We start from the raw sequence: 16,127 nt of genomic DNA, 5'->3' as shown, positions 1-16,127 counted from the left end.
CAGGCAGCTGAGTGGCTCTATCAAGGGAGCCCCACCCCCCTCCCCTGGTCCAGTCACTGCCTGTGTAGGTGGAAGGGACGCAGGACAGAAGTGTTCCAGCTTGGTGTCCCCGGGGAGAGGTAGGCCAGCTGTTGAAGCACATCTGGATGGGACCGGCCTGCTCTTAGCATCCTCCCCTGGGTCTGATTTGGGACTACCCAGCTGCTGCCAGTGATGCTTGTGTGTTGATGGCATCTGATTCTTGTTCTGTCCTCAAACTGTCCCCAGCAGGGAGAGAGCCCAGTGGTCTCCAGCTGCCGTGGAGCCGGAAGACGAATATGCTCTGTGCTCTGGTGCCTCTGTCTGCCTGCCCACTATCTTCTCTCTCAGCTCCCTTCCTCCTGGAAGCCTCCCTGGATGAATCCCCTCCAGCTCTGCTGTCATTGTCTCCCCCTTCCGCACTGGGTCCCAAGATAGGAGGAGTTTACACCTGCTCGTCATCTGGATCCCAGGAGTCTGGTCTGCATCCTCCCTCCCCTCACCCCCTGCCCCACTGACTGGGAATGGGGAAGGCAGGGACTTCATCAGTCCTTGGCCTCATCCATCAAGGGCTCTCAGGATTCAGTTCTGAGGACCAAGACCGTCCGGAATCCTCCTGTCTCTCTCCTAACTCTGGACAGTTCTGTTTCTCACGCTCCACCTTGGGAGGAAGCAGGGGGAGGGACACAGGTGGAAGGTCACCCCCATCTCTCTCCCTTCCACCTTCTTCCAGACCTGAAAACTAGCTGGGAAGTACTTTTCTGTGTCCCTCCCATTTTGATCCTGGGCTCCTGGCTGCTGCTTTCCCCTTTCTTGGTGCCTTGGATTTCTGCTCCATGAAATGAATGGCGGCGTCCCTCATCCTTTTCTCCGCCTGAGAAAAGAGGGTGCCAGGAGCTTGGCGCTGACCCAGTCCCTGCCTCCCAGTGCTTGGAGATCTGGGGAGCCGGCTTGGATGCCCCAGCATGCTTTTCCTGACCCGACACACCTGGTGAGACCCCCGTGCCATTTCAGCAACCAGTATCTGAAATTAGCAGCAGCCTAATCTCTCTCTGCCATATCACTCAATGGTGTAATTGTGCAGAAAAAAATGTATTAAAATGCAAAACACTCAGTTGTACTTCTTTATGTTAAATCCCTTCTTCGCTCTATCTCCCTCTTAATTTTACAAGGTTTTTTTCCCCCTCTCCCCCTTTCATAAAAGGGAGAGCTGGGCATGCAGGGAATCATTTCAACTCCCCTATAAATCTCCAAAATGAATACTTAAATTCGTGGAAAAAAATACATTCTTACACCTTTAATTTCCCTGCTATGAAGTGTAATGAAAAAGCCTGATTATTTTTAATTCTTCCCTTTAATAATTCAGCGGCAGAGTGATTTAAGACTGGGATTCATAATTACCTTTCCACTTTCTTGGCAAATGGAGTTTTAATAGAAATGAGAGCTCTGGCGACTGAAATGTATTTCAACAGGTGGCTGAGGGGTCAGGCCTGACACCCACTGGTGCAGGAGCGATCTGAGGGCCCCTCCAGGCTGTGGGGTCTGGGCTGGACACATGGGCCAGGTGGATGGAGGGAGAGGTGTATCGCTTGTGCTCACTGAGAACCCTCTCTCAGGACAGTAATGAATGGTCAAGGTGTGGGTGTTAAATGACCCATTTATCCTGGAAGGGAGAAACTGGTGAAAAACGGCCATGGGGAAAGTCTTCCTGATGAGCAATAATAACCCAATAACCCAGAGCTTAATGATGGGGGCTGCAATTAAGTGAGCAAATACTGTGTGCCGGGCACAGTGCTAAGTGCTTCAAAGGCGTTCTCTCTTCTAATCTTTGTAACAATCTGTTCCGCGTATGTGGAAACTGAAACTAAGGTGCAGAGGAAACTAACAGGCTGAGTCAAGGTAAATGGGCAGGACCTCATTTCTGTCTGACCCTAGAGACACCGCTGTCTATACTAGACTCATTTCCCAGGCACTGTCCAGAGTCCAGAGTCTATTCCCCAGGCCCGGTACCTGCCCCCAAGGAGCTTACAGACAGAAGCAGACAAGGTAGTGGGGTAGGATTGGAGAGAGGCTGTGGAAAGGTGCCGGGCCAGGTAGGAGTCAGGAGCCCTGGGCAGTTCACTAGCTCTACTGCCTGTGAGCTTGGAGACACTGGGAAAATCACTTCTCTGAGCCTCAGTTTCCTCATCTATAAGATGGGGATAATAAAAACTGACTTGTCTAGTTCAGAGGACTGTAATGAGACTCAGATGAGGAAATACATGTGAAGAGCCTTGTAAATCCTTAACTGCTCTACAGGAGTGAAGTATAGCTATTGTTATCTGATAACAGAATGCAGAAAACTGATCTGTTTCTGTCCTCCTCCCAAAGCCATTTTCCCTGCCACCTGCGTGTCTAGCCTTTCTACCAAAATCCAGCTCAGACTTTATCTCTTCTTCCAGGAAGCCTTCTGGATTGACCAGTCTCAGGACTCATTATTTTATGACTCTCCACCCGCTTCTTTCTCTATTTTTTTATATTCAGTTATTTGAGTCCTTAAGTTCCTTGAGGCATAGGGGGGTGTGTGTGTATGTTCTCTCTCTCTCTCTCTCTCTCTCCCCCCTTCTCCCTCTCCTTCTCCCTCTCCCTCTCCGTCTCCGTCTCCCTCTCCCTCTCCCTCTCCGTCTCCGTCTCCCTCTCCCTCTCCCTGCCAAACCCACTACAAGGCTTTTTACTCCCTTTCTTTTTTAACTGGAAAACTCTGCCTCTGCATTCTGACTGTGACACATCAATACAGTTGATTCACTGCCTGAATAGAGACATAGATGGTGAAAACCCACAGTGAAAACCCAAACCATGAAATATTGGTATTGGAGTGTTATAGCGTGTAGTAAGGCAGCCGTATGCACACACACACACACACACACACACACACACACACACACGCATGCTCTTACCATCATGTGCCTGCACCTGGCTCGTCTGAGCTTGTGTATATTGTGATGATGATCCAGTTGGGGACAATTGTACCCAGCCCTTATTTTATAGTTTATCAGCTGCTTTCCCATACATTAAAGAACAGGATTCTCACAATAGCCTCCTGTAGAGGAAGGCAGGGCAGGAATCATTGTCCTTTTTTTCAGAATGGGAGAGGTTATGTAGCTTGCCCAAAATCCTTCTCTGAGCTGGGAGAGCCTTAAAAGGCTTTCACATCCTGAGCCATGACTCTCTAAGATAGCAATGGGACTGTCTGGCTGCAGAGAGGGAGTTTGGTATGTGTGCCAGCGGAGAAGCCTGGCCTTGGTCCTGGAGGACCGTCTGAAGGAGGAATTGGCTGCCCGGGACAGGGACTCAGGAGCCCCAGGGCCATGAACTTTGGAGACAAAGCCCTTCTTGGGGTCAGAATCTGAGTTCTGACCTAGCCTTCCTGCACCAGTCTTTGAGCCTCCCAAGTTCCCCACTCTGGAGTCCCCACTGTCCACACTCTGGCTTGTGGTAGCTTGCCCCTGGGGACCTCAGGAGGAGAGGAGGGGGCTGGAATCAGAGGGGTGGGTTCTGAGGGCCTTCGCCCAGATCTGGGTGTGTTGGATGCCCCTTCCCCACCTCCTGTTAATGCTCCCTGGAATGAGAAGAGAGCAGAGGGGCCCTCAGAGGCACTTGAGCCCTGATTGGGAATAAGTGTCTGATAATGACTCCCATCAAATGTCAAGCGGCCTGCTCAGTTCCTCCGGGGCTGATTGCTCCCCCTGGGTTGGGGGTTGGGGAAGCCCAGTCCTGCATGCTTCTACACCATTGAGATCCCACCCTGGGGCTTTGTCAGGGTTTTGTCTCTGAGCTGAGCTGCTCCTGGGCTATGGATGCTTTAGCTCTCATCGCAGCCCTCCCTGTTCAGAGCACTGGAGTCTTTACCCCTCCTGGATACTGCCATGGAATGGGTTTTGCAGGTGCCAAGATGGGTGGTCAGGGTAGGACTGAGGCTAGAACTGACCTCACTGGTCCTGGGGCTGGGTCAGAGCCTGGTGGCTGGAAGCTCAGTCAGGCTCTTTGCAGGAAAGGGTCCTGCTCCTTCAAGGCCCTGCTGGAGCACAGGCCCCAACTTCTGCATGGCTAGGACTTGTGGTCTTAACGCTCAATGTTATTTGTTAGCTCGTGCTTTATAACAAATCACCCCAAAACTCAGTGACTTTAAAACAATTAGATTTATGATTTCTCATGAGTCTGTGGATTTTCTGGATGGTTCTTCTGGTCTTGGCTAGAATCACTTACGTACTTGTGGTTGGCCCTGGGTTGAGGAGACACCTCTCTTGATCTCTGGGTTCTCACGTCTGGGGGTCAGCTGGCCCTAGGCAGGTTTTGGGAGGCCTCAGGTGGGACATCTGGGCTCTTCTTGACAAATCTCATTCTCTAGCAGGCTATCCCAGGCTTGCTCACACGATGCTGGCAGGGTTCTAAGAGAGCATGGAAGGTCGCAAGGTCTCTTAAGGTCTAGCCTTGGGATTGGCATGCCATCACATCTGTTGACCTCTGTTGGTCAAAGCAAGTCACAGGGAAGCCCACGTTCAATGGGAGGGGAAAGACTTTGCTTCTTGTTGGGAGAAACTGCAAAGTCATATTGTAAAGGGGTATTGGGTACAGGTAGAGGAGGATTTGGGGACATTTGGCAACCAACCTGCTGTATCCAGCCTCTGAAGCCTCTTGTTTCCTCTCGCCCAAAGTGTGAATGGGAGAACTTGGCTTTCATTACCAGGGAAGGATGGGGCAGGGCCTTGGCCGCATGACCTCCCAGAATTCTTCTGAGATTTTGGGATGAGCTCCTATTCTCCTATTAGTGGGTCCATTGCATCACCCATCGAGCTGTGTAACCTTGGGCTCTTCACTTCTTCGCTCTGTGCCTCAGTTTCCCCATTGGTGAAACAAAGTGGTTGGATTGCACTTGATGATTAGAGTAGGTGATTAATTATTGGGAACCTGCTCTGTGCCAGGAGATGTGCCAGATATTAGGCTGTAAGGGCTGCAAGGGCTGCCAGGCTGGTGTGGGAGAACATGCTGGCAGGGGGCAGAGTGCCCAATAGTATGGAGAGAGAGAGGACAAGGTGAGTTCAATACCCTTCTCTACTGCCTTGAGGAAGTTGGTTCCCCGGTCTAAGCTAGTTTCCCCTTTGGCAAAACTGACCTGTGAAAACGTTTGGTAAGATATGAACTTAGAACGCATCGTTAACTGTGAAGTGTGATGTATATGTCTATGGCTGGAGCCACTAGCCCTCTCCTGGACACTGGCCTTACTGTCAAGAGCTGCAGGGATCTTATTCACTTCTGGTAAGATCTGATGTTGGTTTCTTACCATTAAATACATACTCCTTGGGCTGGAGAAACATGGTGGAACTTGCTGGGTTAGACACGGAGGGGTGAGTATTACAGAAATGGGGTCCTTCTTGGTCAGCAGGTGCAGGAGGCACGGGGAACTAAGTCTCCCCCACCGAGCGTTTGAACAGATCCAGATTCAACCACCATCTCTGGTCACCGGCCATCCCAGGCACTCTCTTAGGTGTCACCGCAGTTGTTTTCACCCTCACTGTGACTTTGCGGGGACGGTTCTTCTTTCCCACTCTACAAATAAGGCCGCTGTGGCGGGTGGCTCAGAGAAGCAGTGTGACCTTCGTCCGTCCACCCAGCGAGTCATCATGTATTTCGAATCTGTTTCATGCCGGCCGGATAGAAAGAGGTCATGGCTACAGACTCGAGATGGGGTTTGAATGTAGCTCTTCTGCTTCCAGTACCGTTACTTTTCCTACCACGTCACGCCGGGGACCGCTAGGTTCCATGACCGTTCGGAGTAGGACATGCTGGAATGGCCTTCACAGGCAGTGGATGGCACTGAGGGTAGATGAACCGAGGACCTGCTGACTACAGGGAGTCATGATATAAACAGAAAGACTATTAAGGACTTTGTGTCAGGCACTGTGCTAACGCTTTGCAAACGGATCTCGTTTAATCCTCAGAAGAACCTTGTGAGGTTTGTACCATTCAGGTGGCTTGCCCAAGGTCACACAGATGGTGAGAAGGGGTCTGGGGTCTGCACCCTGGTGGCGTGGCTGCATCTGCAATATAGCGCTCCTGGCTAACCAAGGTAATGGGCCAGGCGCTTTCTGCCTTAGGTCTCTCCAGGCTCCTGGCTGATGGGAGGCTGGGTGCTGCCTGGGGAAAGGGGAAGTGCAGGTCCTGTCGAGGCCCAGGAAGATGCAGCTAGGGCTTACGTTAGTCTGCACCAAGTAGAGCAACATATGGAGAAAAAGTGGGTGTGGAGAGAGTGTCTGAGGTCAGGCTTTCTTTTTCAGGGAGTGATGCATCACTCAGATACCCAAGGCCATTAGCTCCCTTGATGGGTGCTGTTCTCTGCTTAGTTGTTTATCATGGCCAAAGGCATGAAATTGATTCCAGAAATCTTGTCCGTTTCCTCTGGCTCTTCCTGTGGAGGGGGTAGAGTGGGTGTGTGTGTGCAGGGCTGGCCAGGATGAGGGATGCTCTCGGGTTGGCAACATAACCCGTATGGTCATATCCTTTCAGGGGCCTTTGGGATGTCATCTCCATGTCCAAGAATGGACATCTTCCCAGGGCTGAGAGGGTTGAGGGTAGAGTGGCACCAAGGCAGAGATGGGAACAGCTGGTTGGAAGGAGTAAATGCAAGACTGTCAGGGGTAATTGGGGAACTGGGTAGGGGTCAGAGGACAGTCCTGTGGTATTTTAGGGGACTTTCTGGTGGGGACTGCAGTATTTGGAGCCCATAGCTATGAACCTGGTAGCGGGTTTTGCAGAAAGTAGGAACAAAATACGGGCCATTCTCTATGTATGTTGCTCAAACCACAATCAGGCATTGGTGGGTTTTTGTTGTCAATAATAAAGACAGTGGCAGTAATCACATTGCAACATACTTAGGGAGCGCTAGATCCAGGTTCTAAACTAGACCTGAATGAAAAAGGTGTGGTCCCAGGGCCCGTGGAAATTAGTGTGTGTGTGTGTGTGTGTGTGTGTGTGTGTGTGTTGTGGGAAGTAGTGGAGACTCCCCCAGGGGCTCATGCCTTTATTAAGATGGCTGTAAGAGGTATGAACAAAGTGCCTGGGCTTGGGGGAATTCAGAGAAGGGGCTACCCAATCTGGATCTTAAGAATGAGTTGGTTTCACCAAGGATCGGTTAAGTCAGTTGGGGTTCGTGGCTATAAGCAATAGGAGCAACTCTGACTGATTAAACAGAAAAAGAATCTACTAGAAGAATACTGGGTGTCTTATCTGATCACAGGGAGGGTTGGGAGAGCCAGACTCAAGACTAAGCTTTTAGGCAAGATGCCCCCTGTACCATAGAGCCAGACTGATGGGGAAGCCCCAGCCACTGCTGCTGTCCCACTGGACACCAAGGAACCTCTGTTGCTGTCACTCCCCATTGATTGCACTTCTGGTCCAGGAACTCAGTCCTGCTATCGCTTCTACCCCAAAGCTGGACACCTCCATTTCCACCCTCACCAGCACAGTAGATTCTGGGCATTTCTTCCTTACTCAAATTCCTCCCTCTAAAGTGAAGTCTCCTATGGGTGAATCTGATCAGCGGGATCTGGCTCACAATTTGTGTCCTAGCTACAAAGGAGGCTGCGTAACCAAGCTTCTGTTTTCTGTTTGACTCATGAGGTGGATATAAGGCTCTTTACTGCCCCAACCACCTTGTGGTCTAGTCTGACGATGATGGATACACACACAAAAAAAGAATCGTCGGGAAAGGAAACAGGACCAGACTTCCAGATCACACCAGATTTGCACCCAAATCCTTCCCTATCTCCAGGTTTCCAGAGCTAGTAAATCTCTATAACCTGAGCCACTTTGAGCTGTTCAATGTTCTGTCCTTTGCCTTTGAAAACCCTCTAACAGCTACATTGATCACTGGTTACTCATGTGTAATGGCGGCCCAATCCAAGAGACAGCAAAGTTGGCATCTGAGTGGTGCCGAGGGAGCTAGAAACTGGCTCCTCTCCTTACCCTCAAATGCCTTCCTATTGGCACATGTGAGGGTGCCCGAGATGTGTGAAGAAAGGTCCTTTCCTTTCAAGGAAAGCCCTTTGCCTAGGGACCACCCTGTCCCCCTTCCTCCTAGAGGTGACCCTGTTTAAGGTAGAAAGACTCCAAGAATAGTTGATGGCCCCATGGTCCAACTCAGCCCAAAGGGCTCAGAACATGACTTTGTCAGGGAGGTGCGAAGCTGCCCACTGCTTGAGACCTTGAGCAGGTGGGGAGGGGGCCAGAGCCCCCTGATGCATTGTCACTCCCCAGCAAACCAAGATTGAGGAGTTGCATTCTGCCCAAATCCGTGGCCTGGCCTGGCCACAGTTCTCCCAGGGTGGGGTGGCATAGAACAGCCAAGGTGGGGTGGGGGAGCACTTGGCGTGTCTTGTGACCCCAGCTAGGACAGAGGCTGTCAGGGGCGTTTGTCTCCAAATCATTACCCCCCAGGGACATGGGCTGGTCCCGTATTACTTAAAGAGAAGTGGAGGGCCCTGTGCTCCAGAGGGCTCCAAACGGCTCCATATTTCCCTGGGAGGGGAGTCGGGCGGAACATAAATAAGACAATTTATTCAGAGAAACCATCTCCCCTATTTACATTTAAATTGAATAATTTAAAACACCTTTACCCATTTCCATAAATTATCCCCCATTGGACGGGCAGTCCAACTGCGTGGAGGGGGTGCCATCCTGGGGAAAGGCCTAATTACATTCCCTGCTACAGGGCTGGAGTGGGAGGGGAGGAGGGGAGGTGGGGAGGGGCAGGCAGGCCTGAGAGGAGGGAGCTCCAGAGGAGGCAGATATTTGCTTAGAATTGGCAGGAAGAAGGAGGAAGCTAATAAGAGGTGAGGTCCTTTTTAAGAGCTTTACAACTGAGAGGTGAAGGGCAAAAAAATTTAAAAAAAAAGATCTTCCTTTTATCAGAGGAGTGAAGTCTTTGGTAGCAGTCCTCTGCCTCCAGCCAAGGACATCACTCAGGTTCGATCTGGGTCAGCTGTTCTGTGTTTACAGCTTCTGCAGACCCAGTCTGGTGTAGGGGCAGAGGGGGCAGAGGGGGAAGGGACAGGCTTTCCTCAGGGATTGGTTAGTTAGGGGTGTTTCCCAAGCACCTGCTATTGGCCAGGATCTGTGCTGAGTGCTGGGGACATGGGGCCAACCAGCCCAGCCCCGCCCTTCAGGACTCTCGAAAAGAAGGCTGTGGAAAGGAGGCTGTGCACATGCAGCCCAGCAGTGGGGGAGAGGACACGATTCGAGGGAGGCGGGTGGGGTGAGGGGCCTGTCCTATTGGAGCACCAGGCTCAGAGGAGGGGCTCTCTGGATGGCTCTGGAAGGATGGGAGGATTCAGGTAGGTGCCTGGGAAGACAGAAGGCCTTGCTGTGAAGGGACCAGTGTGGAGAAAAGGCTCCAAGAGGAGAAGGCTCACAGTTTCGGACCGAGGAGGCTGGAGTAACTTCAGGGGAGGAGAATGAGGAGTCGCCCGAGTCGGCTCAGGAGGCAGTACGCCTGCCTGGGCCTGGTGGTATTACCATGGCGGTTTCCCTCCACAGCACGCTGAGCTTTCGTGGATGGAGCCTGGGCATTGCGATCCCCCCATCACTGACTCTGTTCAGGCCTCTGAGGAAGGGGGGCCCTCCTTTTGCCCAAGCGCCTCCATTTCCCCACCAAGGGCCCAGGGAAGCTGCAGGCTCTTCCCGGTCCCCCTGATGCAGAGGGATCTGATTCCTGGCATTGGCCCAGTTGGTCTTCAGGGCCCTGGGGCCCCCTCTGCCTCCAGAATCTCCTGGCAGGTCTCCCTGCTTCCCCACTCTCCAGGGATCACCTCCCAGAGATGCAGCTCTTTCCAGCTTCTCTCCTCTCAATCAAGGCGCCTCTGGCCACAGGGTAGAGCCCCAAATGACTCCATCCTCTCCCCAGCTGAAGATTTGAGAAGGCAGGCGAACCATGTGGAGTAGGGGTAATTTGGCCTGGAGAGGGGACAGCGAAGGATGGCCTTGGAAGGAGGCTGGTGACAAGCTCTTAAATGCTTATGACAACCCGAGGAGGCAGGCGCGATTAGCTCTGCTTAAGAGATGAGGACATAGGGGCTCCAAGCTGGACAAACCAGAATCTGCCCTTTGCTCTGTCTGCCTTGAAGCCCCTGCTTTTGATTGCTCACAAGGATGTTGTGGCTCACAAGGATGCTGACGAGCGGTCGCCGGCCAATAGTGCTGTGCTGCGGGCAGTGGGGGCAGAGGAGCATAAACCTCTCTGGGAAAACTGATGAAAGGGTGGTGTTGTCCCCTCGTACGTTAGTGGAATGGTTCCTTTGCCACCTTCGTGGACCCTTCGTGGACACATCCAGCAGTGAAAAATGCCTGTGGGTCAAGGCACACCTTCAGAGCTAAGGCCCTTAAAATAAGCCCCTCTATTCTAGGAAACAGATGTCTCCCTCCTGTGGCTGCTGGCCTCTCCCCAGCACCTACTGTCCCTGCCGGTCAAGCCAGTGGTTTTGCCCTCTCCTATTGGAACCAGACAGGTGTAGGTTCAGATCCTGACTCTATCATTTGTTAGCTGTGTGACCTTGGGAAAGTCACTTGCCCTCTCTGAATCTGAGTCTCTTTAGCATCATAACACTGATCTCAGAAGGTGGTTGTGAGAATTAGATGAGATTGTGCGGTGAGCATCAGGGCTTAGAGCTCAGCACACAGAGCAGTTGCTTAATAAGTGTCAGCTTCTTGGGGCGCCTTAGTGGCTCAGTCAGTTAAGCATCCGAGTTCAGCTCAGGTCATGATCTCGTGGTTGTGAGTTTGAGCCCCGCATCGGGCTGTCTGCTGTCAGCACAGAGCCTGCTTTGGATCGTGTGTCCCCCCTTCTCTCTGCCTCTCCCCGCCTCTCTCAACAATAAACATTTAAAATAAATAAATGTCAGCTTCTTTTCCAATAGGTCTGCCACCTATTAATGACGTCCTCTCAGCTACCCCTTGCTTTTCTTGAAAAGTCCCAGGGAACCTCTTCTGGGAGACCTTCCACAGTTTGTTCCTTGCAATGACTGTCACAATATGCTCGGGGTCCCCTAGACATTGAGGTGTTCAGTTTGCAGCTCTTGAATTAAAGCCATTTGTGTCTTACTCCATTTGTGTCTCGTTCTCCTTTTTCTGTTAAAAGACGCAAAAATAATACTTACCTTACAAAGGTGCTGTGAAAATTAGGTTAGAAATAACTTGGGTTAAGTGCCCAGTACGGTGTGGGCACACAGCTGTCACTCAGTAACTGCACTGATGTTGATGGGGGAGGGGAGTAGACTGCCTCCCATCAGGTTGAGTCCTCCCAGGCAGAGACTGCCTGCTCCCTGACTTTCCCAGCGCCAAGCAGAGGAAGTCCCCTCCCTGGAGGATTCAGGCTCTGGTGGGGAGAAGTCCTTCCCCTCTTACTTGATAGTCTCTCGGGACATTCCTCTTACGAACCTGGTAATTGTGCATTAGCTATTGACGAAGTGGTTACAGGTGTGGCTGGGGTAACGGTGGAGCTATTTAGGGATGATTTTCGTCCCTCTGATGAGGTTCCTCATTTGAGGTTAGGGGGTCAATGCTCTACAAAACGTGGATCTCCTATTTCATCAACAAAGAGCTTTTAGGCATCTAAAGGTTGAGCAGAGCAATCCCTAGGTGCATCCTGGGCTAGTACTTGGGCATTAGAGACACCTCAAGACCCCAGCCCAGATGTGCCCCCTGATACCATCTTGCTCACGCCAGCCCAGTCCCAAGGATGGTTACTTAGCCAAGTTGCATGACCCTGGGAAAAGGAGGCCAGCCAGGGCAAAGACTGGTGTCATGGGAAGCAATGTCATGGATGTCCTGGATTATGGCTCAGACACAACTGGCTGTTTGATTTTTTAATGAATTTCTAATTTCTCTGGGCTCCAGTGGGGATTTTGTTAGATAAACTCCAAGGTCATCTGCAAATTTTAAAGTTCTGAATTTCTAGGTCTAACCTGAATCCCTCTTGCTGTATTTGGAAGCCAACAGAGACAATATTCTTGGTATATACACTTACAGTTGGTAATAAGTGGCCAACATTGGGTGAGTCCTAGAAGGCTGTGGTTTTTAGTCTCTCTTTTTTTTTTTTTTTTTTTTTTTTTATTTATTTTTGGGACAGAGAGAGACAGAGCATTCTTCCTTTTTTTTTTTTTTTTTTTTTAATTTATTTTTGGGACAGAGAGAGACATTTTAGTCTCTTTTTAAAAATGCTTATTTATTTATTTTGAGAGGGAGAGAGAGACAGACAGAGAGAGACAGAGAGAAGGAAAGAGAGAGAGAGGCAGAGAGTGAGAATCCTAAGCAGGCTCTATACTTTCAGCACAGAGCCCGATGGAGGGCTCGATCTCAAGAACCATGAGATCATGACCTGAGCTGAAATCTAGTCGAACATTTAACCACCTGAGCCACCCGGGGAACCCCTTTAGTCTTTTATCGTAGAAGAGTTTTGATGGGATTGTATTCTAATTAAATATTTAATGCGGTGTATCTGCCTGTTAAAATCATTGCCACCACCTTGGGGATGGGCCTCCTTTGTGTTCTTATTTGCAGCTTGTCTGTAAATGACAGAGCTAAGAGCCGCTGGAAATCTGCTATGTGAGATCCAGGGATCCAAGTGGGTTGTCCACAGGGCAAAGGAAGGTTTCAGGGCTCTGAACTTGCCTTCCTACTCCACTTCCTAGAGCCTATTATGGTATCACAAGCAGGACCCAGGGAATGGGATCGACCCCATGTTTGGGGCTGCCCTTTATTCTGCCCAGCCCTCTGAGAGTTGGGGAGAGAATATGTGCTTTTTTTTTTCCACGTTAATAAAACCCCAAATGAGTCTTCATTAAGGGCTCCATTAAGAAGCCACTGTTATTCTTGGCACTCATTAGCGTTGCTGCTTACTGCTAAGTTTCCACACTGGTGCTTTCTTGGGGCTTCACAGGGCCCCCTCTCTATGCTGGAGGGCTGCTCTTGAGAGAGACCTCAACTGGCTGAATCTCAGAGGGAGAAGAATTTGGACTTCCCCAGTCTACCTCACCCATTTCCCTGTCTCTGGACTGTCAGATTTCTAGAGCCTCTCTTAGCAGCCTGTTGAAGGGGTTTGTAGATCTTGGTGGGAGTTTTTCCTCTTGTCTAACTTCCCTCTTTCACTGTAGTGTGAGCCAGTTTCCAACCCTTCCCTAGGATAATGAAGAGTATCTTTCTAAGAGCACCTTGCCCTCTCTCTCCTTCTGAGTTCAGGTCCCAGATTAATTTTGATACCTGATGAAACCTGCCTCCTTTCTGTATCCCTGGGGTCAAACCCATTCCTAGATAACATATCTCTGTAGGTCAAGTGTCTCTTAGGGTCATGCCCATCTCTCCCCCATTTGTGCCGTTCTTCTGTCTCCTTAGCTCCCATCGTCACCCTTGTTCTCTCAAGGCTTCAGGACGACTCCCGGGCCTTTATCAGGACCTGTGGCTGCCCGACCCCTTCCTGCAAAAGCACCGCCTAACATACATTATTCATACTGTGTGCCAAGCACCGTGCCAGGCCTTCTATCGCATTTACCCAGACTTGCAGTCCTACCAATAGATGGGCATGACTGGTACCATTTTGGAAATAAAACAAACCAAAACAAAAAAATGACGGGCGCCTGGGTGGCTCAGTCGGTTAAGTGTCCAACTTTGGCTCAGGTCATGATCTCGTGGTTCGTGATCAGGCCCCACATCAGGCCCTGGGCTGTCAGCGTAGCCTGCTTCAGATTCTGTGTCTCCATCTCTCTGCCCCTCTCCTGCTCAACTCTGTCCATCTCTCTCTCAAAAATAAACATTAAATAAATTAAAAAAAAAAAACAAAAACAAAAACCTGAATCTCAAAGGGATTCAGGTCTTTGGCCACACAGGTAATTAAAGGTAGACCCAGAACTGAACCCAGGTGTCCTGACTCCAGGTAGGATTCACCACCTGCTTCATCGAGCCACCCTTGTATTCTTGCCCCTTCTGGTTTCAGTGTAATGACCAGCTAACATGGGAAAGGGCTTGGGGTGGGGGTGGGGTGCCTGGGTGGCTCAGTTGGCTAAGCCTCCAACTTGATTTTAGCCCAGGTCATGGTCTTGCAGTATGTGAGTTTGAGTCCCACATCAGGCTCTGTGCTGACAGTGCAGATCCTGTTTGAGATTTTCTCTCTCTCCTCTCTCTGCCCCTTCCCTGCTCCTGTGCTCTCTCTCTCTTTCTCAAAATAAAGAAATAAACTTAAAAAAGAAAAGTGTTGGATCCACAGCTAGTGACTAGCTGCTGATGTGACAAGAAAAAATTAGACTAACTTCTTCTCTCACGCATCAGAGTTTCCACATCCAAGTGCGTGTGGTTCCTTCAGTGTAGCCCGCTTAGAAAGTTTGATACATATGCCCATCATGTCACATTGTCGGCACCTTTGGAAACCCCCTGTGGCATTTGGTCTTGACTACTGGTGAATATTTATCTTTTTTTTAAGGGTGAACTGAATCTTTGGAAATACCCTAAGGTCATTTGGATTCAACCCTGAAATACAAGGTAAGGCAGCAAAATAGGTGATTCCACTTTGGCTCACTACCTTTTGAAACATTTCTCAGGGAAGTGTAGTGTAGACATTCACTGTTCCACAGGTCCCAGCTTATGTGCTGTACAAAAGATTTCTTGAATGTCTCAGAATCTTGACATGTGAAATAAAGCTGGAGTGGCTATTTGATGGGGAAGGGATGAGAGAAAGGTGGGCAATGATGCTCACAACCAGATAGCCCATGACCTTTTCTCATGATTTTGAGCTACTTTGTGGGCCTGGGGAGTTGGAGTTCCCCTGGCAGATACATTGACTCTCTGATCTTGGGTCAGCTGGGGCATCAGTGACAATCGATCAATATTTTCCTGCCAAAGGTGTTGCTTAGTCTGACTTTATCTAGAAGACACAATAAATAGAAATGATTTCTCTTCTATCCATGACAAGAGTGTGGCTCAATCTGTTACGAAACAATATCATGTTTTTTTACAGGAGTCTGTTTCTTTGCCTTAGCTGGACAATTCAGCCATCATTCTCAAGATGGCTTGAAAATGTTCTTCAAAAAGAACTAAATCTTTTACCTTTCTCAGTATTTTCACTGGCTTCAGGGAGGGCAGGAGAGGGGCTGGACAGTTGCCTTTGGCAATGTCCTGGTTACCTTCCTTTCTTTAAATTTTTTTTAACGTTTATTTATTATTGAGAGATGGAGAGACACAGAGCATGAGCAGGGGAAGGGTAGCAAGAGGGGGAGACACAGAATCCGAAGCAGGCTCCAGGCTCTGAGCTGTCAGCACAGAGCCCAACGCGAGGCTTGAACCCACGAACCGTGAGATCATGACCTGAGCCGCAGTCGGTCGCTTAACCAACTGAGCCACCCAGGTGCCCCTACCTTCCTTTCTTTAAACCTGGGAAGTCTGTGAGATACCATTGCCTTGGACATCATCTCACTTCTGTACACTTCGTTGAGCCTCTGAAGTGTCCTCTTTGCAAGATTTCCGTGACTTTGGCCCTGACTGGGCTTGATTCTCAGGCTTCAGGAATACCTGCTCACTTTTTGCTGAACACCAACGCAGCATACACTTCCTGTCTGCATCAAACCAGCTGGGGCTGGCTGCGGTGGAGATGGGAAATACGTGACGGGCTGACATTGAGGGGTTGCTGCTATGGGCTGACACACGTCAATCTCTCCTCTTCTCCTTTCAGGGAAAACCTGTCTGGTGAAGTTACTGTCATATGAAGATTGTGCAGTTTATTTATTTATTTTTTAAAATGTTTATTTTGAGAGAGAGAGAGAGAGAGAGAGAGAACAAACATGAGTAGGGGAAGGGCAGAGAGAAAGGGAGAAAGAGAGAATCCCAAGCTCATTCTGTGCTGTTAGCCCAGAGCCCTGAATGGGGCTCCATCTCATGAACAATGAGATCATGGCCTGGGCTGAAATCAAGTCGGGTGCTTAAACGACTGAGCCACCCAGTCGTCCCGAGATTGTACAGTTTAACAGGGCCCCCTGAAGTTGTGCCCTTGCCTTTGTTATTTTAGATAAGATCAATGAAAACTGTGGAGAATTACT

The 16,127-nt window shown here is 50.0% G+C and overlaps 1 long non-coding RNA gene across 2 annotated transcripts in view; it reads left to right on the top strand.

The window, feature by feature from the left end:
• LOC132660981 (uncharacterized) overlaps window positions 1–16,127 on the top strand; it is a 292,245-nt gene that overhangs the window by 124,678 nt on the left and 151,440 nt on the right. Inside the window, exon 4 of one of the 2 annotated variants that reach the window (XR_013550037.2) lies at window positions 14,519–14,577. The exons of the other annotated variant lie outside the window; for it this stretch is intronic. This is a non-coding gene — a long non-coding RNA (uncharacterized LOC132660981). The remainder of the gene's footprint in view (window positions 1–14,518; window positions 14,578–16,127) is intronic. 2 annotated transcript variants of the gene reach the window in all.

Source organism: Panthera onca, chromosome D1 (assembly GCF_046562875.1).
Source record: "Panthera onca isolate mPanOnc1 chromosome D1, mPanOnc1 haplotype 2, whole genome shotgun sequence".
Taxonomy (NCBI): domain Eukaryota; kingdom Metazoa; phylum Chordata; class Mammalia; order Carnivora; family Felidae; genus Panthera; species Panthera onca.
Note: the sequence above shows the minus strand (reverse complement) of the source record. Positions and strands in the feature narration are given on the sequence as shown.